Below are 25,301 nucleotides of genomic sequence, written 5' to 3'. Positions count from 1 at the left end.
TCACCTCCACCGCACAGTTAACTCTTCTTTTCCTTCATATGGTCATTCAATCATCACTGATCTCTCTGACTAGATTATTTATTCTATGAAATATTCCAGAGTAACAGATAATTCTCACCTTTTCCCCCACTGTCATTCATTACAGGGTAAGAAAGAATCTGTTTTGCTTTCCATCATATTCTCAATGCCTGACAAGTTGCCTGGCGCTTATGAAACTAACAACTAAGAGATCATTTTCTTAGATATTTGTTAAATATGGTGATTGGTTATCATTAGCTGGTAAGTAAAGTTTGTCATATAATTTGTTTTTTATTTTTTACATCTGCTATGAACCAGACACCTTGGCAGGTCTGGAGGATATAAAGATAAATTAGATGCATTCAGGCCATTTTTATACATTTTAATGCAAATAGGCATTTTCTGCATTAACATTATTACATCACTGTCCCTGAACTGGGCCAGATAATATTTCTTCCACAATTTAGCTTGACATAGGTGAGGTAGTTTATGTAAAAATCTATCACTGGGCTTAATAAATTAATGTTTTGAAGTTAAATTTTAATGTCTTGCAGTCTTATATCTAATGTAGAAATATGTTTCTCTTTCCTGCTTGAAAAAGAGATATAAGCACAAGAAAATTATATACTATGGACATTGAAATACTAACATTATGCTAAAAGTAATTCAATGGCAGAAGTTCACAGGTGTAATTTTCCTGTAAAATTGTACCTTACATTACTCATATTTGAGCAATATTGAATCAGAGTGTTTTTACAATAATTCTTCTGTCAGAAGAAAAAGGATAGAAAAGGAGGAAAGAAGGAAGAGATGACAGGGAAAATGGGAGATGAAAGGGAGCCAAAAGAAATAGGTGTTGGATAAAAAGATGCAATGGATAAGTTTCCAATTATGTGCTCCCTTTGTCTACTAGAACATTATTCCTTCCTCTTAGTTGCTGTATAATTTTGAGTGCCTTCCTTGAGAGCAGTGTATTTCTCAGCCTCAGTGGCAGCCCTGGCCAGGTGACTCACTTTGGCTGATGGACTGGAATTGAAAATGTTTATCAATGTTTATGCCAGTTCTTTTACTTTTCTCTCTTGCCACCAGAATAGTAGGTCCCAGGTAGTGGCACTTCCTTTAGTCTGAATTTGAAGTGAGAAAGCATGAGTTGCAGAGTCCCATACTCCCACAGCCACTACGGGGAGTGAGAAGTGAGGCATTGCTATTGAAAGGCACACAGTTTGGGGGTGATGGCCACCTTACCTCGGAGCGTGTTGGTCACTCAGTCGTGTCTGACCCTTTTGCGACCCCATAGACGGTAGCCTGCCAGGTTCCTCTGTCCATGGAACAAGAATACTGCAGTGGGTTGCCATTCTCTTCTCCAGGGGATCTTCCTGATTAGGGATTGAAGCCAGGTCTGCTGCATTGCAGGCAGATTCTTTACCATTTAAGCCACAAGGGAAGCCCTTTACCTAGGAAAGGAGGATTAAAATAAGCATTATACATTGTTGAGAGTTTTCTTGAGAAAAAACTCAGAGAGTACACTGTCCCTGCTTTTGAAATGCAATTTCATCCCACTTTATTCCAGTGAAAAAAAGCATGTTTACCTGGTGCGCATTTCCATCTTTTGTGCTCCCTGGATGTATATGTGTCACACAAAACTCTAAAATGAACAAGTTAAAACAACAGCCACCCCGAAGAATCAATTAGCTTCTTTCCCCAGGAGCCGCTAAAGGAAGTTGGTTTTCCAAAGTTGCTTTGATAAAAGAGAAGCACTCCACAGGCATCACCCCAGGTTTGTAGCTGAGCTTCCTGTGCTGCATCTTCCAAAATGCAAAGCGCAACAGTGACTGAACTTCAAAAGATGGAAGGTAGAGACACTGATTATAGGCACTCAAAGCACACTAGATACTTTAACACTATCAAATTTGGGATTGAGGATTCCTTTTTTCAAACTACTTACTGCATATTTAAGAACAGGATGCATTCTTAGTTAACTTCACAACTTAGCTGAGAGTTTTACTCGCTAGCTTCACATGTCTCAATTTTATTTTAACTGAAGGCACTTTCTCAGTATAATGAAAGGACATGATTTGAGATGTTGGCATGTTCCATGAAATCTATTTCCATTCATCCTATTTCCCAATGAGGGATATCAAAGGAGAGTATACACAGACCTTGAGGTATTTCAATTCAGGGAAGACATTTATCAGGGAAACAGTGATAGAATGAGCAGAGAAAAGAAAAGCCATGAAAGCAGGGTGAGTTTTGTTCCTGAGCTCTGCAAAAGCAGATCGCGGAAGATTTCTAAAGAGGCGAAACACTTAAGGCAATTATATGTTCACTTTTCGTATATGGGTATATGCAAGTCTTTACTTGATTGGAAATTATGTGCAAACTAAGCATTTTCATTGTGCACAATTTCTATCAATAATCACATCTCTAACCTCCTTTCAGGCTTGCCTGGTAGCTCAGTGGTAAAGAATCCATCAGCAATGCAGAAGCCACAGGAGATGTGGGTTTGATTCCTGGGTTGGGAAGATCCCCTGGAGGAGGGCATGGCAACCCACTCCAGTATTCTTGCCTGGAGAATCCCTCCAGAGGAGTCTGGCGGGTTACATTCCAAGGGGGTCACAAAGAGTCTGACACAACTGAAGCTCCTTAGCACACTTGCACACAGACCTCCTTTCATAGACCACTACTACTATCCTTCTTCCTACCTTATGTGAACATCAAATACAGGAGTCCTAATTTCAGAAGTTGCCTTTTCCATTTGGTCGTTTACTCAACACTGTGTTTTGGGTTCATTTACCCTGATTTTCTGCTCATTCTGTTCTGAAATTTAAATGAAAAGAAAGCTCACCATGTAATGAAAGGATGATCAATAAACATAAAATTACAATAAAATGTGAAAGTGCTATGATAGGAGGCCTGGGAAACAGAAAATGTGTGCTTGCTTCAGTCTGCGCAGAGGGTAAGTGGTTAATGTGAGCTAATCTTGTAAGATGAGTGAAATATTAGGTGAAGAAGAGTGGGAAAAAGTTCCTTTCAACCTGTAATAAAGATATGAGAGGGCAAAGAACTAGACTAGAAACTGCAACTCACTCCGTTGAACCAGAAACTAGCACTTTGATTTTGCTCTTTTTTATTTTTACTTTTTTTGTTGTGTATGATTCAAATATTTCACTCATCAAACTAGCTAGGAATTTCTCTTGAGATGCCTTTCTTTATTCTCTCATTTTTCTTACTCATTTAATATACATATTTAAAAAAACGGATTCCTTAGGCTGAGTGAATTGCTGTTTAAATATACACATTGGTGCACAGTTTTTCTTTTTTATTGTCTTTGGATGTTTATTTTGTTATTAAGTAGTCCCAAGAGAAGCTAAGTTTTAGTGTATCAATATATGCTTTTTGAAGATATACTACACTGACAGTTCTTAGCTTTTCTTTCATATGAGTCCTTTTCTTGCATAAATCATCACCAACCCCTGCAGCAACACTTTTGCTTAGCTTCCTGACTTGTAACTTATTTTCAATTATCTCCTGGCTTACTTTTCTAGCTCCAGTCTCTCCATTAACTTATTCAAAGCCAACTTTGTCAAGTCAATTCCTTGCTCAAAGGTTCTCCCTTGACTGACTCTTTCTGGCTGACTGCCTCTCCTCTCTTTCTAGTGCTTCTTAATTTGATTTTTACTTATTTAATTTCTTTGTTCTCTGTTTAAGAAAAAAAAAGGTCGTTTCTGCCAGTCTCTGTCCTCTCGGCTTCCTTCATATACCTCAACCTGACTTTCATTTGCATCTCTTCCCAGACAATTTTTACTCATCTCTCAAGGCTTTAATTCATTCATCTTCTTAAAATCTTCCTTGTCAAGACAGAGACGAGGAAGTCCTACTAAAGGGCCATTCTCTGAATTCTTATTGTGTTTATCATCAATTCCCTGAAACTCACTCCTGAAAAAAAATTCCTGTTTTGTATAGATCAATTCTATCTTGTAAATGTTGGTATTGTCTTGTCCACTAGATTGCACTATCTTTAGGGACGGAAACTGTGGCCCCTACTGTTCTGAATTCCATACCATGCCTTGTGGTCTACAGACAGCATAGTTAGAACTCAACAAAGATTGGTTGTAATGAATGAACTTTATTCCTAACCCAGTTAATGACTTCAAATTTCTGTTTTATGTAATTTGTGAGATTATTTATCTTTTAAAGTTGTATTTATTTGTTTTATAATGCATGAAAAAAAATATTTAAGATTTACACAGTGTCTTGATTTTTAACCATCTGAGTGATTTATTTTGTTCTTTTTAATATCCATGCATATTCTCAAGTTTTAGTTGCTTTTTTAATGTTTTTATGGCATCAATAATGGTCATTATAAAAAATTTAGAATACGTCCTCTGATATGTGACTGTCTGTGTGTTTACCTGTGTTTCTTGTATTGTCTGAACAGTAAGTATTGATACATCTGACTTCATCAGCGTTACCTAGAACTAGCTGGTGAGAATATGCTGAAATTGGAACTCTCCATGTTTTAAACCTTAAACTCATTTGAACCATCATTATAATTAATTTCCACTCAATAAATCTACCATTGCAATTGGTCATGTTTCTGATTTTTCAGATTATTGTTGTTTTTTTCTTTATTTGTTTTTCTTTTGTTTAACAAAACACTTGGAATTGACTAAATGGATATCAAATTATCCCATATCTCAATGGATGGCCTATTTTTTTTCTAGTTCAGCAAACAAATCCAGCCCCACATACCACTCATCTGATTGTCCCTTTACATGCTTTATGATGAGGAGACCCCACAAATTGCCACAAAATGCAAAACTCTTTTTAGTGGGGGATATGAAATGTTCAGTATGGGATACAAACTGCATAGTAGAAGTGTTTCAGTTGTGGCATAGAAGATATAAGTTTGACTCCCAGGTAGACCACGTTAGTGTGGCATTACTAAAACTCTCTAAGTAGGTTTCCTGCTTTGTAAACAAGGATATACTTAGAATTTTGAGGATTCATTGAGAAAACTTTTTAAAGTTACAAGCATAATATCTTTCACAAAAGAGTTATTTAAAATGACATTTTGGTTGAGAGATACATCATAATGTTGAGAGGACAGGTTCTAGAGTTTTCCAAACCTGGATTTCCCATTGAGTGAACTTCAGAAAGTAATAGTCTTCTTGATGTTTAATTTCATCAGTAAATGAAGAATGCAAACCTACATAAATATGCTTTGGCTTAAAGCAAATATATTTAAAATGCTGAAGAAATACTTGATATAGCTTAGGAACTCAAAAAAAAAAAAAAACACATTAGCTAAAAGAAAAAATGCAAATTTCAAAGACCACTCTTGAGTAGCCAAGGTATGTGTTACAGATTTATAGATTTTGTTTATTTTTTATTGAAAAATAAGCAGATATAGGATACTACATGGTTCTCCTCTATTATATCACAATTTCTATGGCTTAGAAGTCCTGCCACAGTTTAACTGTGTTCTCTGTAACTATGGTCTACTCTGAAGCTTGAACTTGGGAAATATCCACTTCTAAGTTCACTCAGAACATTGAAAAATTCAGTTCTTTGAAGTGTAGGACTACGGGCCCTAGGTGCTTGCCTGCTATCAACAAGAGGTGGCCCTAGCTCTAGAGACTGCACACATAAGGTTTCCCAAGTTGGCCACTTGCTTCTTCAAATCCAGCAAAATAGAATAGGGACTCCAGGAAGACAGATTCAACAGTATTATGTGAAAACCATATACAATTACATGCATCCTGTTACCTTTATTGTATTCTCTGTTAGAGACAAACACAGGTCATGCCCATACTCAAGGTGAAGGTACCTAAAAAAGGCTTGAACATCAGAAGATGAGGATCCTGGTTGTTATTCTGGAGTGTATCTACCACACTCCCTCATACAAACTGAGGCTTAGTAAGATAATGTATTCCTTTCAAACTAGACTTTCATTTATTTAATGACACCATAGTTCAGAAAAAATGATGACACAGTGATGGGATAGCTGCTTAACCATGTGTTCACTCATAAAGATAGCCTATCTTTCTCTATGTATTCACTTGTTCTGGATTCCTACACAAAGATCTGGGTGATGTTTCTCAAAGATTCTAGACCATGTGCTGTGACTCAGGCAAAGTTTATTTATATTTTATATGAATTATTCTAACTTCATAATCCCTATAAATTGCTTTATTTTACAGGCCTTCTTAAAAATGTAATATTTTTTGTAATGTTATCTAACATGGGCACTGAAGACCAGAAAGGTATCTAGCATTGTCCTGTCTACCAGCTGGTCCCGCAAAACATACTGTGTCAAGAACTATGAGGACCCAAATGTCTACCTCATTGACCAACTGCCATGATCTTGAAGATTAGATGTAAAATGGGTGAAATATTTAAATAGCAATCTACATTAATAGCAGAACATATTGAAATTGCATCCCTTGCTAACTGACTAATGATGGAAGTAACTACTTGGCTCCTATTGAGCAAATGCTGTAAACTGTCTGCTGGAATGAAATACAAATGTGGTCTATTGGTTCCTGTAACTTCTTCCACTGTAAAATTAACCTTCCATCCTATCTTTCATTTATAAGGTGGAAACTCATACTTTGAAAAATTCAGTGGAAACATACAAACCTCTTTGGGAATTACTTGACTCTTAAAAACTAAACCAAAATACACAGGTAATAAAAGAAAGTCTTGTTGCTATAGAAAAATTGCTCGAATAAGAATTTTGGTGTATTATTGTTTTTCAGTGAACCAATTATAGAGGCTAAAATTGGAACCTAAGTGAATAGCTATTTCATGTTGCTGAAAGTGAACTGCAAGAGTTCTCCATTTCAAAGCCCACTTGACATAAAACTTACACATTCCAGACTTCTGAAACTTTCCACCTACTTATATCGCTGCCACTTACACATATCATTAATCCATCAATAACTCTCAGGATTGCAACAGCTGAATGGAAAAATGGCTAAGTTTCCCCCATTTCATAAATCTCAAAGTGCTTGTGATTCTTATAAATACTGCACATATTTTTATTTGCAGTTTCAGAATGATTGAAATAATTTAGAAACAGATACTCTTAACTGGTGAGTGATTTAGTCTGGAGTTAGAATTAATATTCCACATTTTCTCATTTTTGGACAGAGAACTATTTACTAAGAGCATTTCAAGCAAAAGGAATTAATGCAGTTTTTATATTGACTTTCCATCTTAATATTTAAAAGGAGAGCATTTATTGAGGAAAATATGATTTCACATTTACTCTAGATAGTTTTGTGTATAGAACATTTCATGGAGATGAAAATATTGAGGTCTTAAAGTTATGGAGGTTTATTTTACACTAGTACATATTGAGTAGCTTATATCACAGAGAATGGGTTATTAATTTTTTTTTGGTAAACCTGCCCCCAAATTGAAGGTCACCAAAGAGAAATAAAATAAAGTCTTATAGACAGATATATGAAAATGAAAATTTATTTGAAAATCAAAATTAATTTTAAATTAGTTCCTGAATGTGTGCTATATTACACTATTTGAACATTTAAGAACAGATATTCTGTGACTAGAGAAAATCACAGGGAGATTTTTTTAAAAGGAAAATTTAAAGCAAATATAGAGAAAAACTTCATCACTCAAGATAGGAGACTTTGGTTTTACTAACACTTGGTTGAAGGGATGAACAAATATAGAATTGAATGGAAAGCCATTAGAGAGAAAAGGGAACAATGTGAATCATGTCGGTTGAAGTGATTCCACTACAATTTGAAGAGGGGAACATATGAAAAGAAAATGAAGAGACTAGGATGTCTAGGCAAGTGTCTAGTATGGGTTGCTATTTTAAAAAGTAAAATAAGTATAAAAGAAAATAAATAAATGCACCCCAGGGTGTGGGCCCTTGTTAATAAAGGCATGTTCCCCAGGGAACTTGCAAGGAGCTCTTGCTCTAACTGTATCTGTACTAATTACAAGCTTTTTCTCCTATGTACTCGTCTCTGCATTTCTTAACCTTTGCTGCAGCACTGAGCTAGCTTGTTCAGTCTTATTGTTTGCAGACCAAGTAGATATAAAAGCCCTTTTGCTTGCTCCGCTTGAATATTGTAACATTTTCTTTTTCTAGTGTGAAACCCTTAACAATTCACCTGGTAAAAAAATAGAAGATATTGAAAACCATACCTCTAAAAACAAGTAAAAGCTGTCATGAACAAACTAGTGGGATCCTCTATAAAGTGAGTTATTCAGAGGCTTTGTTCCTAAAAGGGAAAACAATATACTTAATAAATAAGGCAGTAGAGGTGTTTTAATTAAGTAATTAATTTAGTGGCATTGTCAAATTGATCTGGCAATAAAATGCCTGTAGTTTTCAAACCATCTACTGTCATGATTAACATTTGGAAATGCTTCCATTTGGCAGTTTACTCATTTCCAGAAGAGTTCCTTTCTTAGACATGTATTTTTGTACCGTGGTTTGATAATAAATCATATACAAGGCACATTTCCCATGTCATTCCTATAGACATCATCAAGGTGTGTTAAATATTTCAAATTCAACCTGAGGATTTTTCTATGGGAAAATTTTAACACCTTGCACCAATCATTATATCACATATGAAAAGTGTTAGTCACTCAGTCGTGTCCAGCTCTTTGTGATCCCATATACTATAGCCTCCCCGCCCTCTCTGCTCATGGAATTCTCCAGGCAAGAACAATGGAGTGGGTTGCCATTCCCTTTTCCAGGGTATCTTTCCAACATAGGGATCGAACCCAGGTCTCCTGCATAGCAGGTAGATTCTTTCTATATGAGCCACCATAGTTGGTTTTAATCTTATCATCTTATTTGTTCTTATTTTCTTTATACTTTATGTCCTACCAATTTTGATTACTTGTATTCATTTTCTTTTTCTTAAGAGATTTGAAATATATTCATCTTGTTCTATTTTATACAAGTGCTTTGTCTTAACTTTGTCTGTCTATGTGCATATTAAAATAGTTATGAATATTAAGCCCTTACTACCATGCTGGGAACTAGAGTAAATGTTAGTTTACTGTAAATATACTAATTCTGTAAAGTAGGTGTACCTTCTTCCTCTGCTTCACAAACACAGGACCACTGATACTAAGTAAATACCCACATTCATTATGTATGTGTGTGAAAGTCACTCAGTACTGTCCGACTTTTTGAGACCCCATGGACTATACGGTCCATGGAATTCTCTAGGCCAAATTACTGAAGTGGGTAGCCTTTCTGTTCTCCAGGGGGAGCTTCCCAACCCAGAGATCGAACCCAGGTCTCCCACATTGCAGGCAGATTCTTTACCAGCTGAGCCACTGGGGAAACCCAAAAAATGGCAATAGAAATGGAAATCAATTTTGTTGAAACTAAGAGTTTGTGTTCTTAACATGATAATGCAATATGTCCCTTTAATGATCAGTGTTGATTGAATGCAAGGTTAGCAAAGAAGATGAAGAACACACAACTGGGGCTGTGTAAGGAAATAGCCTGGGAGGTGAATACTGTATTTTCTCTACTAGTTTGAAATCATGCTTTATAATGTAAGTCTTTTGTGTATACATAGTAACTATTTCTCCATCATTGATTTTAACTTTACTTCATTGTGTTTTCCTTCATTACAATTGTAATAATTCTAAACTTCTCTGTTTGAATTTCAACTTTCAATGTTTTCAAATAATATCCCACATTACAATATTTTTAAATAGTCATCTATAACTTCTTTTCTAATATGTGTTATTTTGCTTTTAAATGAAATACTGAATATCCTTACATTTGCTCTATCATATGATTTAAGATAAAGATTAATTTAAAATAGATAAATCAGTATGTGATTTATTTGCCAAATGTTTTGCCTAATGACTAATATATATATCATAAATGTTTACCTACCTCATGAGTCTAATTTTTCAACTGATCTGTAGGTCAATAATCTGGCACTCTCATCCTACTAATTTTAAACATCTTATTTTCATAATATGTTCTAATAATGGTTAAAAAATCCTCATTATATTCCATTTGAAAGATTTTCCTGAGTATTCTAGATTATGTATCTTATGAAATTAACTCTAGAACATTAATTTGAAGATGCTTCCAGTAATATTTTTGTATAGCTTTTTTAGTGGAACTTATTGCCTTGAGAACCCCATGAGCAGTATGAAAAGGTGAAAAGATAAGTCACTGGAAGATGAACTCCCCAGGTTGGTAGGTGCCCAATTTGCTACTGGAGATCAGTGGAGAAATAACTCCAGAAAGAATGAAAAGACAGAGCCAAAGCAAAAACCACATCCAGTTGTAGATGTGACTGGAGATGTAAGTAAGGTCCAATGCTGTAAAGAACAATTTTGCATAGGAACCTGGATGTTTGGTCTATGAATCAAAGTAAATTGGAAGTGATCAGACAGGAGATGGCATGCATGAACATTGACATTTTAAGAATCAACGAACTAAAATGGACTGGGATGTGTGAATTTAACTCAGATGACCATGGTGTCTACTACTGTAGATAGGAATCCCATAGAAGAAATGGAGTAGCCATCATAGTCAACAAAAGAGTCTGAAATGTAGTACTGGGACGCAATCTCAAAAATGGCAGAATGATCTCTGTTCATTTCCAAGGTAAAGCATTCAATATCTCAGTAATCCAAGTCTATGTCCCGACCAGTAATGCTGAAGAAGTTGAAGTTGAATGGCTCTATGAAGACCTACAAGACCTTCTAGAACTAACACCCAAAAAAGATATCATTTTCACTATAGGGGACTGGAATACAAAAGTAGGAAGTCAAGAAATATATGAAGTAACAGGCAAATTTGGCCTTGGGGTACAGAATGAAGCAGAGCAAAGGCTTTTAGAGCTTTCCTGAGAGAACACCCTCTTCCAACAACAAAAGAGAAAATTCTACATGTGAATATCACCAGATGGTCAATACCGAAATCAGATTGATTATATTCAGTTCAGTTCAGTGGCTTATGTCCAATTCTTTGTGACCCCATGAACCACAGTACAGCAGGCCTCCCTGTCCATCACCAAATCCCGGAGTTCAGCCAAACCCATGGCCATTGAGTTGGTGATGCCATCCAACCATCTCATCCTCTGTCATCCCCTTCTCCTCCTGCCCTCAAACTTTTCCAGCAACAGGGTCATTGCAAAAGAGTCAGCTCCAGCTCTTTGCAACAGGTGGCCAAAGTATTGGAGTTTCAGCTTCAACATCAGTCCTTTCAAGAACACCCAGGACTGATCTCCTTTAGGATGGGCTGGAGCCAAAGTTGGAGAAGCTCTATACAGTCAGCAGAAACAAGGCCAGGAGCTGGCTGTGGCTCAGATCATGAACTCCCTATTGCCAATTTCAGATTTAAATTGAAGAAAGGGAAAATCACTAAGCTATTCAGATATGACGTAAATCAAATCCCTTATAATTATACAGTAGAAGTGACAGATTCAGGGATTAAAATTGTTAGACAGAGTGCCTGAAGAACTATGGATACAGGTTTGTGACTTTGTACAGGAGGCAGTGATCGAGACTTTCCCCAAGGAAAAGCAATACAAAAACGCAAAACAGTTGTCTGAAGAGGCCTTACAAATAGCTATGAAAAGAAGAAAAGTGGAAGGCAAAGGAGAAAACGAAAGATATACCCATTTCAATGCAGAGTTCCAAAGGATAGTAAGGAGAGATAAGAAAGCCTTCCTCAGTGATCAATGCAAAAAAATACAGGAAAGCAGAAGAATGGGAAAGACTAGAGCTCTCTTCAAGAAAATTAGATCCCATTTGTTTATTTTTGCTTTTATTTCCAGAATTCTGGGAGGTGGATCATAGAGGATCCTGCTGTGGTTTATGTCGGAGAGTGTTTTGCCTATGTTCTCCTCTAGGAGTTTTATAGTTTTTATAGTTTTATAGTTTATAGTTTTATAGGAGTTTATAGTTTCTAGGAGTTTTTATAGTTTCTATAGTTTTATAGTTTTTATAGTTTCTGGTCTTACATTTAGATCTTTAATCCATTTTGAGTTTATCTTTGTGTGCAGTGTTAGAAAGTGATCTAGTTTCATTCTTTTACAAGTGGTTGACCAGTTTTCCCAGCACCACTTGTTAAAGAGATTGTCTTTACTCCATTGTATATTCTTGCCTCCTTTGTCAAAGATAAGGTGTCCATATGTGTGTGGATTTATCTCTGGGCTTTCTATTTTGTTCCATTGATCTATATTTCTGTCTTTGTGCCAATACCATACTGTCTTGATGACTGTGGCTTTGTAGTCGAGCCTGAAGTCAGGCAAGTTGATTCCTCCAGTTCCATTCTTCTTTCTCAAGATTGCTTTGGCTATTCGTGGTTTTTTGTATTTCCATACAAATCTTGAAATAATTTGTTCTAGTTCTGTGAAAAATATCGCCAGTATCTTGATAGGGATTGCATTGAATTTGTAAATTGCTTTGGGTAGTATATTCATTTTCACTATATTGATTCTTCCGATCCATGAGCATGGTATATTTCTCCATCTATTAGTGTCCTCTTTGATTTCTTTCATCAGTGTTTTATAGTTTTCTGTATATAGGTCTTTAGTTTCTTTAGGTAGATATATTCCTAAGTATTTTATTCTTTTTGTTGCAATGGTGAATGGAATTGTTTCCTTAATTTCTTTTTCTACTTTCTCATTATTAGTGCATAGGAATGCAAGGGATTTCTGTGTGTTGATTTTATATCCTGCAACTTTACTATATTCATTAATTAGCTCTAGTAATTTTCTGGTAGAGTCTTTAGGGTTTTCTATGTAGAGGATCATGTCATCTGCAAACAGTGAGAGTGAAAAGACAGCCTTCCGAATGGGAGAAAATAATAGCAAATGAAGCAACTGACAAACAACTAATCTCAAAAATATACAAGCAACTCCTAAAGCTCAATTCCAGAAAAATAAACGACCCAATCAAAAAATGGGCCAAAGAACTAAATAGACATTTCTCCAAAGAAGACATACGGATGGCTAACAAACACATGAAAAGATGCTCAACATCACTCATTATTAGAGAAATGCAAATCAAAACCACAATGAGGTACCACTTCACACCAGTCAGAATGTCTGCGATCCAAAAATCTGCAAGCAATAAATGCTGGAGAGGGTGTGGAGAGAAGGGAACCCCCCTACACTGTTGGTGGGAATGCAAACTAGTACAGCCACTATGGAGAACAGTGTGGAGATTCCTTAAAAAATTGCAAATAGAACTGCCTTATGACCCAGCAATCCCACTGCTGGGCATACACACCAAGGAAACCAGAATTGAAAGAGACACATGTACCCCAATGTTCATTGCAGCACTGTTTATAATATCCAGGACATGGAAACAACCTAGATGTCCATCAGCAGATGAATGGATAAGCAAGCTGTGGTACATATACACAATGGAGTATTACTCAGCCGTTAAAAAGAATACATTCGAATCAGTTCTGATGAGATGGATGAAACTGGAGCCGATTATACAGAGTGAAGTAAGCCAGAAAGAAAAACACCAATACAGCATACTAACACATATATATGGAATTTAGAAAGATGGCAATGATGACCCTGTATGCAGGACACCAAAAAAGACACAGATGGGTATAGCGGACTTTTGGACTCAGTGGAAGAGGGAGAGGGTGAGATGATTTGGGAGAATGACATTGAAACATGTATAATATCATGTAAGAATCGAATTGCCAGTCTATGTCTGCTGCAGGATATGGCACGCTTGGGGCTGGTACGCGGGGATGACCCAGAGAGATGTTGTTGGGAGGGGGGTGGGAGGGGGGTTCATGTTTGGGAACGCATGTACACCCGTGGTGGATTCATGTCAATGTATGCCAAAACCAATACAGAATTGTAAAGTAAAAAAAATAAATTATATAAATAAAAAAATAAAAAATAAAAAAAAGAAGAAAATTAGAGATACCAAGGGAATATTTCTTGCAAAGATGGGCACAATAAAGACAGAAACACTATGGATCTAACAGAAGAAGATGTTAAGAAGAGGTGGCAAGAATACACAGAAGAGCTATACAAAAAAGACATTCATGACCCAGATAACCATGATGATGTGATCACTCACCTAGAGATAGACATCCTGGAATGCAAAGTCAAGTGGGCCTTAGGAAGCATCACTATAAACAAAGCTAGTGGAGGTGATGGAATTCCAGCTGAACTCTTTCAGATCCTAAAAGATGATGCTGTGAAAGTGCTGCCCTCTATATGCCAGCAAATTGGTAAAACTCAGCAGTGGCCACTGGACTGGGAAAGGTCAGTTTTCATTCCAATCCCAAAGAAAGGCAATGCCAAAGAATGCTCAGACTACAACACAATTGCACTCATCTCACATGGTAACAGAGTAATGCTCAAAATTCTCCAACCCAGGCTTCAACAGTACATGAACTGTGAACTTCAAGATGTTCAAGCTGGATTTAGAAAACACAGAGGAACCAGAGATCAAATTGCCAACATCCACTGGATCATAGAAAAAGCAAGGGAATTCCAGAAAAACATCTACTTCTGCTTCATTGACAATGCCAAATCCTTTGACTGTGTGGACCAGAACAAACTGTTGAAAATTCTTCAAGAGATGGGAATACCAGACCACCTTTTATACCTCCTGAGAAGTCTGTATTCAGATCAAGAAGTAACAGTTAGGGTTGGACATGGAACAACAGACTGGCTCCAAATCAGGAAAAGAGTATGTCAAGGCTGCATATTGTCATCCTGCTTATTTAACTTATATGCAGAGTACCTCATGAGAAACACTGGGCTGAATGAAGCACAAGCTGGAATCAAGATTGCTGGGATAAATATTAATAACCTCAGATAAGTGGATGGAACCACCCTTATGGCAGAAAGCAAAGACGAACTAAAGATCCTCTTGATGAAAGTGAAAGAGGAGAGTGAAAAAGTTGGCTTAAGACTCAACATTCAGAAAATTCAGATCATGGCATCTGGTCCCATCACTTCATGGCAAATAGATGTTCAAACAATGGAAATGGTGACAAACTTCATTTTTTTGAGCTCCAAAATCACTGCAGATGGTGATAGCAGCCATGAAATTAAACAACACTTGCTCCTTGGAAGAAAAGCTATGACCAATCTAGACAGCATATTAAAAAGCAGAGACATTACTTTTCCGACAAAGGTCCATCTAGTCAAAGCTTTCGATTTGTCAGCAGTCATGTGTGGATGTGAGAGTTGGAGTGTAAAGAAAGCTGAGCACAAAGAACTGATGCTTTTGAACTGTGGTAGTGAAGAAGACTCTTGAGAGTCCCTTGGACTGCAAGGAGATCCAACCAGTCCATCCTAAAGGAAATCAATCCTGAATATCCTTTGGAAGGACAGATCCTGAAGCTGAAACTCTAATACTTTGGCCACCTGATGAGAAGAACTGACTCATTTGAAAAGACCCTGATGTTGGGAATGATTGAAGGTGGAATGAGAAAGGGATGACAGAGGTTAAGATGGTTGGATGGCATCATCGAGTCAATGGACATGAGTTTGAGTAAACTCCAGAAGTTGGTGATGGACAGGGAAGCCTGGTCTGCTGCAGCGCATGGGGTTGCAAAGAGTCAGACACAACTGAGTGACTGAACTGATCTGAACTGAATTGATTGTCAAAAACATTAAAATATATATTATAATAATTACTGTATCAAAATGAAAGATTAATTCAGAAAGAATACATGGCAAGCAGTTTTAATGAAAAATGTTATTTAATAACTATAATCAATAAATAGTATATTCTTCTCACTTGCATGATTGATATTATTATTTTCATGATATCAAATGCTTTTTATGCTTCAGCCTATAGCTCTGTCATTTTCTTTAATGTATAAACATATTTGATTTGTCATTATGGTATTTAAAATTTGCATCTGTATTTATCTGTGATATCACCTAATTTTGTTTTTCTATTTGGGGATTTCACCAATTGGTGTTATCAAGATTAAAAAATGAATTGAGACTAGTGCTATAAAGGAAAAGTGGAGGAATGTTTGAGGAATTGTAGCAGGAGCTCTAAAATATAGTTGGGTGTGAAAAATAAAAGACTGTCAAAGTACAGTCTTGAAGAACTTGAAGTACAGACTTGAAGAACAAACATATAGAACCTTTTTAGTCAAGATATGGAGACTGTGGAAGAGACCTCCTACTTAAAAAAAAAAAAATCATCATGTGAAGCCAAATCTATTTCAAGTTCAAAGACAGGCTAATAGCCCTGTACTGTTAGAGCATAGGAGAGGAGGCTTCAAGGGCCATTCAAATTTATGGAAGAAAGAGAAGCAAAATCATGAAAAGTAGAATGTGGTAAAGTAGCCAAAGAGGAGAAAGAGCACAGAAATTTTATAAAAAGCAGACTGTCACGGTGTTGAGCAGGGTATTTGTAGGGATGTTTGGCTTAACCAACAAGAATTATGTTGGATTCCATCTTATCCACACTATTGTTGATTGATCCAGTATCTCAACATGATGTAAAGAAACATTTTTCTACCTCTTGGCTCTGCTGTCCACAGTGCAAATTTTGTCTTAGGGCTAGCTTCTCTCTCGTCATTGGAAAACAGAATTATATGAGTTCACATCCCTTAAAAGAGATCTTTCCCTTTTTAGAGATCTTTTGCAGAACTCTTCCACACACATCTCCTTATGTTCTAGGATGATGGGTCACCTGCTCATTTCTGCATGAGAAAGAGAAGAGTTGTCATGATGGTATTGAAAATAGGTCAGGTAGCTTCTAGTGTATGTGACTTAGTGGTAAAGGGTTATGTGCCTAGATTCTGTCAGAAAGGGAGACAAGAATAATAGACGCTTTATAGGCAATTGACAATGTGTACTTCAAAATCAATGTAAATTTAAAAACTAAAAACATTGATTTGATTGAGCAACTAGGTCATTTGTGGATATAGCAAGTTTCAATAGATAGGAAGCCAGATGTAAATGGGAGGAAGAGGGAATGAGAGTCAAGAACTAGAGCTTGAAAATTAACAACATTTTCAACATGTTTGTGAAGGTTACAGTACTGAGATAGAAATAGGCATAGGAAGGGCAATTAATAAGGCCAGAAAGACAGTTGTAGATGGGATCTAGACAAAATATTGAAGATTTAGCCACCCCAGGTGCAATCGTATCTTCTATTACAATGTGGTATTAAGAGCATGAAATGAGATGAAGGACTTTTTTAAATCTGTGAGGGGACATGCAGTTATTCCTTCGTGAAGTAAAAATGTTTTTCTATGAAGTGTAAGATAAGGTCATTAGCAGAGAATGAAAAAGGCAAAAGAAATCAGAGATTTGAGGGAGGCAGAGGAAAGACCAAGTGGTCAGTAAGGGAGTAGAAAAATGTCTTACCAGGGAAAGCAGATAAGGAACTCAAATGGTGTTGAAGGCACAGTTGGTTATCCACTTTTTGAGCATTTTTTTTCTCTCTTTTTTTTTTTCTTTCAGGGATACAATATCAAGAAAACATGGTGTGTGTGTCTTTAATAATTGTACTTGTGTATATTGTTGCATGGTTTATAAATCTCAGAAAATATTTTTCATTTTCTTAGACATGTTAGCCAACTAGGGTAGACACGCATATTTTTCCCCTCAAAATTTTTTTCTGGAAACTAGTTTGAAAAGTACAATTTTGAAACAACAGAGTTTTATTCTTTTGTGGATATTTGTTTTGCTAATAAGTTAGTATGCTTTTAAAAAAATTTTTCTAGATATAGGTCTCTATTTGCTCATTTTACATCATCTTTTCACTTTGCTTATATAGAGTTTTTTCTTTAGTTTAGGAAAGCTTTAATCTACCAAGTTACTATATTCCAATTTATTCTATTAATATTTTACTGATCATAAACAAAATTTACCTGGTATATGCTGTTATGGAACAAGTTAAATTGGGAACACAGTCAATCGACTGTATATCAAGCTCTAGCATTCTTCTTTATACATGACTGAAGTCCATGCCCTAAGCCAGTGGCTTATAAGGTTTGGCATCTATCACAATCACTTGAAGAACTCATGAAAAGACAATGGCTGGATCCCATTGAAACTTTCTGATTCAGTAGGTTTCAGGTTGGAGCTGAGAATATACATTAGAATATACATTTCTAACAGGCTCCCAGAGGGCACTCACTGATTTTTCATGTTTGGGGGCTACACATTGAAAACAAGGACTCTAAACTATTAAAATTTCTTGCTTCATCAAACTAGAGTAAAATGACAAAGGGGGAAAGGAACTACACTGGCAATATTAGAAAATTGTACCATATAAATTCCAACGGCTTCATTAATTTTTCTGCATCTGGTAAGTGGTTATTTGAAGGAAGCTTCACAGAATGGCTAAGATTTGAATGAAGCTTTGAAACAAGTGAATGGCTTTCTAACAACACAGATTATTCCAAGTAGAAATACACTGCTTGGGAAGGCAGAGAAATAGCTCTTTATGATGATGTAGAATAAGAAATGTGATGAGCCACTGGTATAGATGTTATTTGTAAAGTATAATAAGGTATCAGATGTGTTCGACCAAACATCACTTGAGTCTCTGTCAATGTGGCTATGCATTTGTTTGAAGAAAAAGAGCCTAAGAGCTAAGTAAATGAACTGGAGCCAGACAGGTCTGGTCCAAATCCCTACTCCACAACTGATTGGCTCTGTAAGGTTGGAGAAAGCATTTTATCACTCTAAAACTCCTTTGTTAGTTTGCTAAAGCTGCCATGACAACATATCACAAACTGGAAATTTAAACAACAGAAATGTATTGTTTCACAGTTCTGGAAGCTAGAATTCTGAGATCAAGGTGTTTTCAGGGCTATGCTTCCTCTCAAGTAGGGACGGATCTGTTCTAGGCTTCTCTCCTAGCTACTGGTATTCCTTGACTTGTGTAAACAACATGGTCTTCCCCTTGTACATGTATCTATGTCCAAATTTCCCCAACTGGGACTCAACTCCAGACTTCATCTTAGCTAATCACATCTGCAATGACCTTATAGTCAAGTAAGTTAACTTGTTTAAGGAGGTTAAGGATGCAACATATGAATTATAGGGGACACAATTTAATATATAACACTCCTCTTCCTCTCCTGTGAAAGAGGTTTGTTTCTGTTCATTGTTTGGTCACTAAAATTGTGTCTGACTCTTTGTGACCCCATGGACTACAGCATGCCAGGCTTGCCTGTCCTTCACTATCTCCTGGAGTTTAAAGTTATATAATTAATAGAGTTGTTAAGGAAATTAAATGAGAAATGTATGCAAAGTTTTATCTCAGTAGCTTTTCAATACCATTAATTTAAAATATATCTATTATTATGTAATATTCTTGCGGTTGTCATCTTTTACAAGCCTACCATCTGCATTAGAGCCACAGGTCTATAAATCCTCCTAATAGGTTAAAAATGAAGGAGTTTCAAAAAGATATACTGGCAAAAAAATGTTATTTGCCTTTTCTTAATTTGTAATTTATTCTGTCCTGCTTGTAGAAGGGTTGGATATGTCTGAGCTATTTCTATGGATGCAGAGAACCATAGCCTTGTGGTGGCCCCATTCAGAGAGAGAATCTCCAGGGCAAAGGGCTGCTCTCTCTTTATACTAGACTAGCACTCGGTTCTTTTCCAGCCTCTTTTTTATTAACTTATTTAATTTTTGTCCTGTTTGCTGCCCAAACTGTCCCAAATGATGAGCTCCTGCACTGGGCCTGTGACCAGCAGGAAGAGAATCAATGCTGAGAACACATTCCCACAGCTCAATGGGCAGCATGCAGGTGGTAATGACTTTCAGTCACAATTTGTGCAAGTTCCAGTGCCATGCTTCAGACTGCTAGTCCATTACCAGTTTCCCTGCGCTCTCAGTCTATTACCAATTTAACTCCCCAAAGCTCCCTTTCACTCTCTCTTTTGCTATTGCCTTTTCTTATTCAATTACAGTGACTACTCAAGGCCTGAACAGAAGGTTGGTGCAGCACAAGGCAAAATTAAGCTGCTGTTCCAATATATTGCACCTGCATTAGCAGACATTTGAATTGAAAATGGATTTGGCCATTCCTTAGTCATACTGTTTGGCCATTTTTATCTTACAAATGCAATATTTTGGTCGATTTTCTAAGGCACTTGGTCTTACATTTCCTACTCAACAAAAGAACAGGAAGACAGGTTACACAGTGAAAATTGTGTTTGTTTCATGGAGTTGTACTAAATATCCCCTTTTTACGCCCAGTTGAATGACAGGGGTAAATGTAAGATGACCGTCAAAGGGAAAAATATCCAAATAAAGATGTGGCTTGCATATTTATATTTATATAAATGAGTCTATTTAAATTAGAGGAAAATTGCTTTAAAATATTGTGCTGATTGCTGCCATATATCAAAAGGAATAAGCAATGGGTATCATATACATATATTTTTATACTAGGGGAAAATAAGTTTGAGTATTTATCTAGAAAATAATTACCACTTACATATATATAATGTATATACCTAAAAAATTCTCCAAGTCAGGCTTCAGCAATACGTGAACCATGAACTTCCTGATGTTCAAGCTGGTTTTAGAAAAGGCAGAGGAACCAGAGATCAAATTGCCAGCATCCACAGGATCGTGGAAAAAGCAAGAGAGTTCCAGAAAAACATCTATTTTTGCTTTATTGACTATGCCAAAGCCTTTGACTGTGTGGATCACAATAAACTGGAAAATTCTGAAAGAGATGGGAATACCAGACCACCTGACCTGCCTCTTGAGAAATCTGGATGCAGGTCAGGAAGCAACAGTTAGAACTCGACATGGAACAACAGACTGGTCCCGAATAGGGAAAGGAGTATGTCAAGGCTGTATATTGTCACCCTGCTTATTTAACTTCTATGCAGAGTACCTCATGAGAAACGGTGGACTGGAAGAAACACAAGCTGGAATCAAGATTGCCAGGAGAAATATCAATCACCTCAGATATGCAGATGACACCACCCTTATGGCAGAAAGTGAAGAGGAACTAAAAAGCCTCTTGATGAAAGTGAAAGTGGAGAGCGAAAAAGTTGGCTTAAAGCTCAACATTCAGAAAATGAAGATCATGGCATCCGGTCCCATCACTTCATGGGAAATAAATGGGGAAACAGTGGAAACAGTGTCAGACTTTATATTTTGGGGCTCCAAAATCACTGCAGATGGTGACTGCAGCCATGAAATTAAAAGATGCTTACTCATTGGAAGAAAAGTTATGACCGACCTAGAGAGCATATTCAAAAGCAGAGACATCACTTTGCCAACTAAGGTCCGTCTAGTCAAGGCTATGGTTTTTCCAGTAGCCATGTATGGATATGAGAGTTGGACTGTGAAGAAGGCTGAGTGCTGAAGAATTGATGCTTTTGAACTGTGGTGTTGGAGAAGACTCTTGAGAGTCCCTTGGACTACAAGGACATCCAACCAGTCCATTCTGAAGGAGATCAGCCCTGGGATTTCTTTGGAAGGAATGATGCTAAAGCTGAAACTCCAGTACTTTGGCCACCTCATGAGAAGAGTTGACTCATTGGAAAAGACTCTAATGCTAAGAGGGATTGGGGGCAGGAGGAGAAGGGGACAACAGAGGATGAGATGGCTGGATGGCATCACCGACTCGATGGACATGAGTTTGGGTGAACTCCAGGAGTTGGTGATGGACAGGGAGGCCTGGCGTGCTGTGATTGATGGGGTCACAAAGAGTCGGACACGACTGAGAGACTGGACTGAACTGAACTGAAGTGCTAATAATCTCTCCAAACACTAGAAGTTTCTCAGATAGGAAAACAGAGATTTAGTGAATTTAAGTTATTAACATATAGTTCAGTCAGTTCAGTCACTCAGTTGTGTCCAAGTCTTTGCCACCACATGGACTTCAGCACACTAGGCTTCCCTGTCCATCACCAACTCCCAGAGCTTGCTCAAACTCATGTCCATTGAGTCCTTGATGCCATCCAACCATCTCATCCTCTGCTGTCCCCTTATCCTCCTGCCTTCAATTTTTCAGAGCATTAAGATCTTTTCCAGTGAGTCAGTTCTTCACATTAGGTGGCCTTAGTATTGGAGTTTCAGCTTCATCATCAGTCCTTCCAATGAACACTCAGGACAGATTTCCTTTAGGATGGACGGTTGGATCTCCTTGCAGTTCAAGGGACTCTCAAGAGTCTTGTCAAATACCACAATTCAAAAGCATCAATTCTTTGACACTCAGCTTCTTTTATGGTCCAACTCTTACATCCATATATGACTACTGGAAAACCATAGCTTTGACTAGATGTACCTTTGTTGGCAAATCAATGTCTTTGCTTACAGATCTAATCCCTTGAATCTTTTTGTCACTTCTACTTTATAATTATAAGGGATTTGATTTAGATCATATCTGAATGGCCTAGTGATTTTCCCTTTCTTCAATTTAAATCTGAATATGACAATAAGGAGTTCATGCTCTGAGTCACAGCCAGCTCCCAGTCTTGTTTCTGCTGACTGTATAGAGCTTCTCCATCTTTGGCTGCAAAGAATATAATCAATCTGATTTCAGTATTGATCATCTGGTGACATTCACATGTAGAGTCTTCTTTTATTGTTGGAAGAGGGTATTTTATATGACCAGTGCATTCTCTTGCAAAACTCTGTTACTGTTTGTCCTGCTTTTTTTTGTACCCCAAGACTAAAAATGCCTGTTACTCCAGGTATCTCTTGACTTCCTACTTTTGCATTCCAATCCCCTATAATGAAAAGGACATCTTTTTGGGGTGTTAGTTCTAGAAGGTCTTGTAGGTCTTCATAGAAGAAAATACTGTATGTAACATACAGTTATATCACTATTATATAGAAGGGCTAAAATTTTACCTTCAATTCCAGATGGGTTCCTTGGAAACTGTGCTGAGGGTAGAGTTTGCTGATATAGCATAACATCTGGCCCTATTGCCAAATGTACAGCAGTTTTAGTTTTACCTAATCATAGTACCTTCCAAGCAGGACAAAGATATCATTGCTAAGGATCTACAGCACTTTCCATGATATCTTCTGCTTTCACTCATCCTCTTGCCTTGGCAAAGTGAAGAAAGGCTGGCCCAGGTGAGACCACTGGATCCTGTGTCACTGTAAAAACAAGATAAGAGGCAAGCATCCCTTTTCCATTTTTGTAACTTTAACAAAGCTATAATATACAAGTTAATTTTAATCTGCTTCCAGCTCAACTATCTTGCTTCCCACCTCCCACAGTTAATTGGAACAAATTTAATCACACACACACACACACATATATATATATATATATATATATATATAAAAAGAGAGAGCTATATTCCTTCCATAATAAATTGATATTTTTACCAACCAGATTTTTAGCTAGAGTCTATCCATATTGTTTCACAAATCTGGGCATTTGGGTGGATCCAGTAGTTGTATATCTAGTTCTTATATTTCATCTCAAAAATTGCTATAAAATAATTTTTATGATGACATTTGATTGTGTCTATTGTCCCTCTATCATTTCTGAATATATCATAATTGAAACCATTGGATAAATCATGATTTGAGTGGTTAGCTAAATGAGATTATCACAATCCTTCTTGTCCTTGTGATGTTCAGCACAAGTATACACTTGTAACATTTATCCAATATGAATTGAATTTACATAAACATTTGTATTCACAGGACTAAATACATTCACATACTCATTTTGCTATTTGCTTTTTTCTTGCTAGGGCTAAAGCAAAGCCAGAGAGATCTAGAGATGGTACTGGGGCCATAGATGATGAGAACTAATGGTAACAGTTATGTTTTTCTAGTGGATAGTGGAGATGGAACATCTTAAGAAGACTGAGACCATTAGGGACTCCAGTGAATAAGGAAAGAGCAGCTATCTAGCTGCTTTCATCAGCCTTTCTAAACAGGGCTCCACGAGAGAATTACACCCTGAATCTCCAAGAGGCATCTATTTTACCTAGTGAGTTTCCCACTTTCCTGTTCATCTAGTATGATACTACTTAAGTATCATCTTTGAAGGAACTTAGGTAATAGTCACTGGGATCATTTTCTGGATTACACAATTTAGATGAAGAATCCCACTTGAGCTCAGGAAAACTACACATATTCTGTCACTCCTCCACTCTCAAAAACTGTGGGAAAGAGATCATTTGAACAACAGTGACCCACAATTTAGGGCCAGGTGGATACTGGCACCCATGAGAGCTCATTCCTTCCAGTCCAAGCTAGGTTTTGCAGAATCTTACTCCTGGGGAAGCTACTTAATAGGTCTTCCCATTTTCCATAGATTTTTTCTCCCTTAAAAAATTGCTCACTTAAATATATAGTCATTTAATTTTGTCAATGAAGATGGAGTGTCAGGTCACATTGATCACTGTCTGTGAAGCTGGAAAATTATCACAAAATAATGTAAGTATATTCGAAGAGGAAAGGGAACTTGCTAAGTAAAGACAACAGCTGAATATTGTCATAAAGTAACATCGACTCTTTTTTTTTGGAACTATAGATTAAGATGTCCCCAGGACACGCTGTTTTAAAGTGCCTTCTCATTCTGAGAAAGGTCACAGTTGTGATGGATATGGTTGTTCCTTTCTTTTGTCACAGTAAATTAACAGACTTCATTAGGTGAAGTGTGATAAATAAGGAAACAATAGAAAACAGTATCTAGATCTAGAGAAGCAAAGAGAAGTTTCAATCTAGCATTGAAATCATGTTTATTAGCCACATGATCTTGGACAAATTTCTCAGTTTCTTTAAGTCTCAGATTCAGCACTATAAAATACTAACCCTCAATCTCAAGGGTTGGGGTGAAACAAGAAGATATAAATCCTACATATGCTCTAAAGAAACAATTACAAAGTCCACCATGATTTGCTGATTAAAGTAGGAATATTTTAATTTATTTGTATTTTGTGCTTTGCAGACAATTTATCCATTTCTGTCAACACCACAGTGAACTAAGCCAAGGAACATTACATGACTTGCCTGAGGTCAGAAAACAAATACCAAGCTGAGCCTGAACTCCTCTTGTCTGCCTGATTCTCAAGTGCAACTTTTGTAGTCTCTTCAATATATCATGTCTGTAGTTGTCTAACTTTTAAAATGCCTCCATTGATTTTGCTTTCGCAAATCGTTCACATTATAATGTAGACTGTAAGGGCCACCAATTGAAGTGCAGGATGAGGAGTGAAGGCAGAATCTTGGAACCAGAAAGCTCTGTCAAAGTCATCTAGGTAAACTCTTTGCCTTATGTAAAGCTCACCAAACTATTCCAGACACATTGTCAGGGATGGAATTAACATCCCTGCTAAC

This window comes from Oryx dammah, unplaced genomic scaffold (genome assembly GCF_014754425.2).
Source record: "Oryx dammah isolate SB20612 unplaced genomic scaffold, SCBI_Odam_1.1 HiC_scaffold_3, whole genome shotgun sequence".
NCBI lineage: Eukaryota > Metazoa > Chordata > Mammalia > Artiodactyla > Bovidae > Oryx > Oryx dammah.
The sequence above is the reverse complement of the archived record's forward strand: the minus strand, read 5'-3'. Positions refer to the sequence as shown.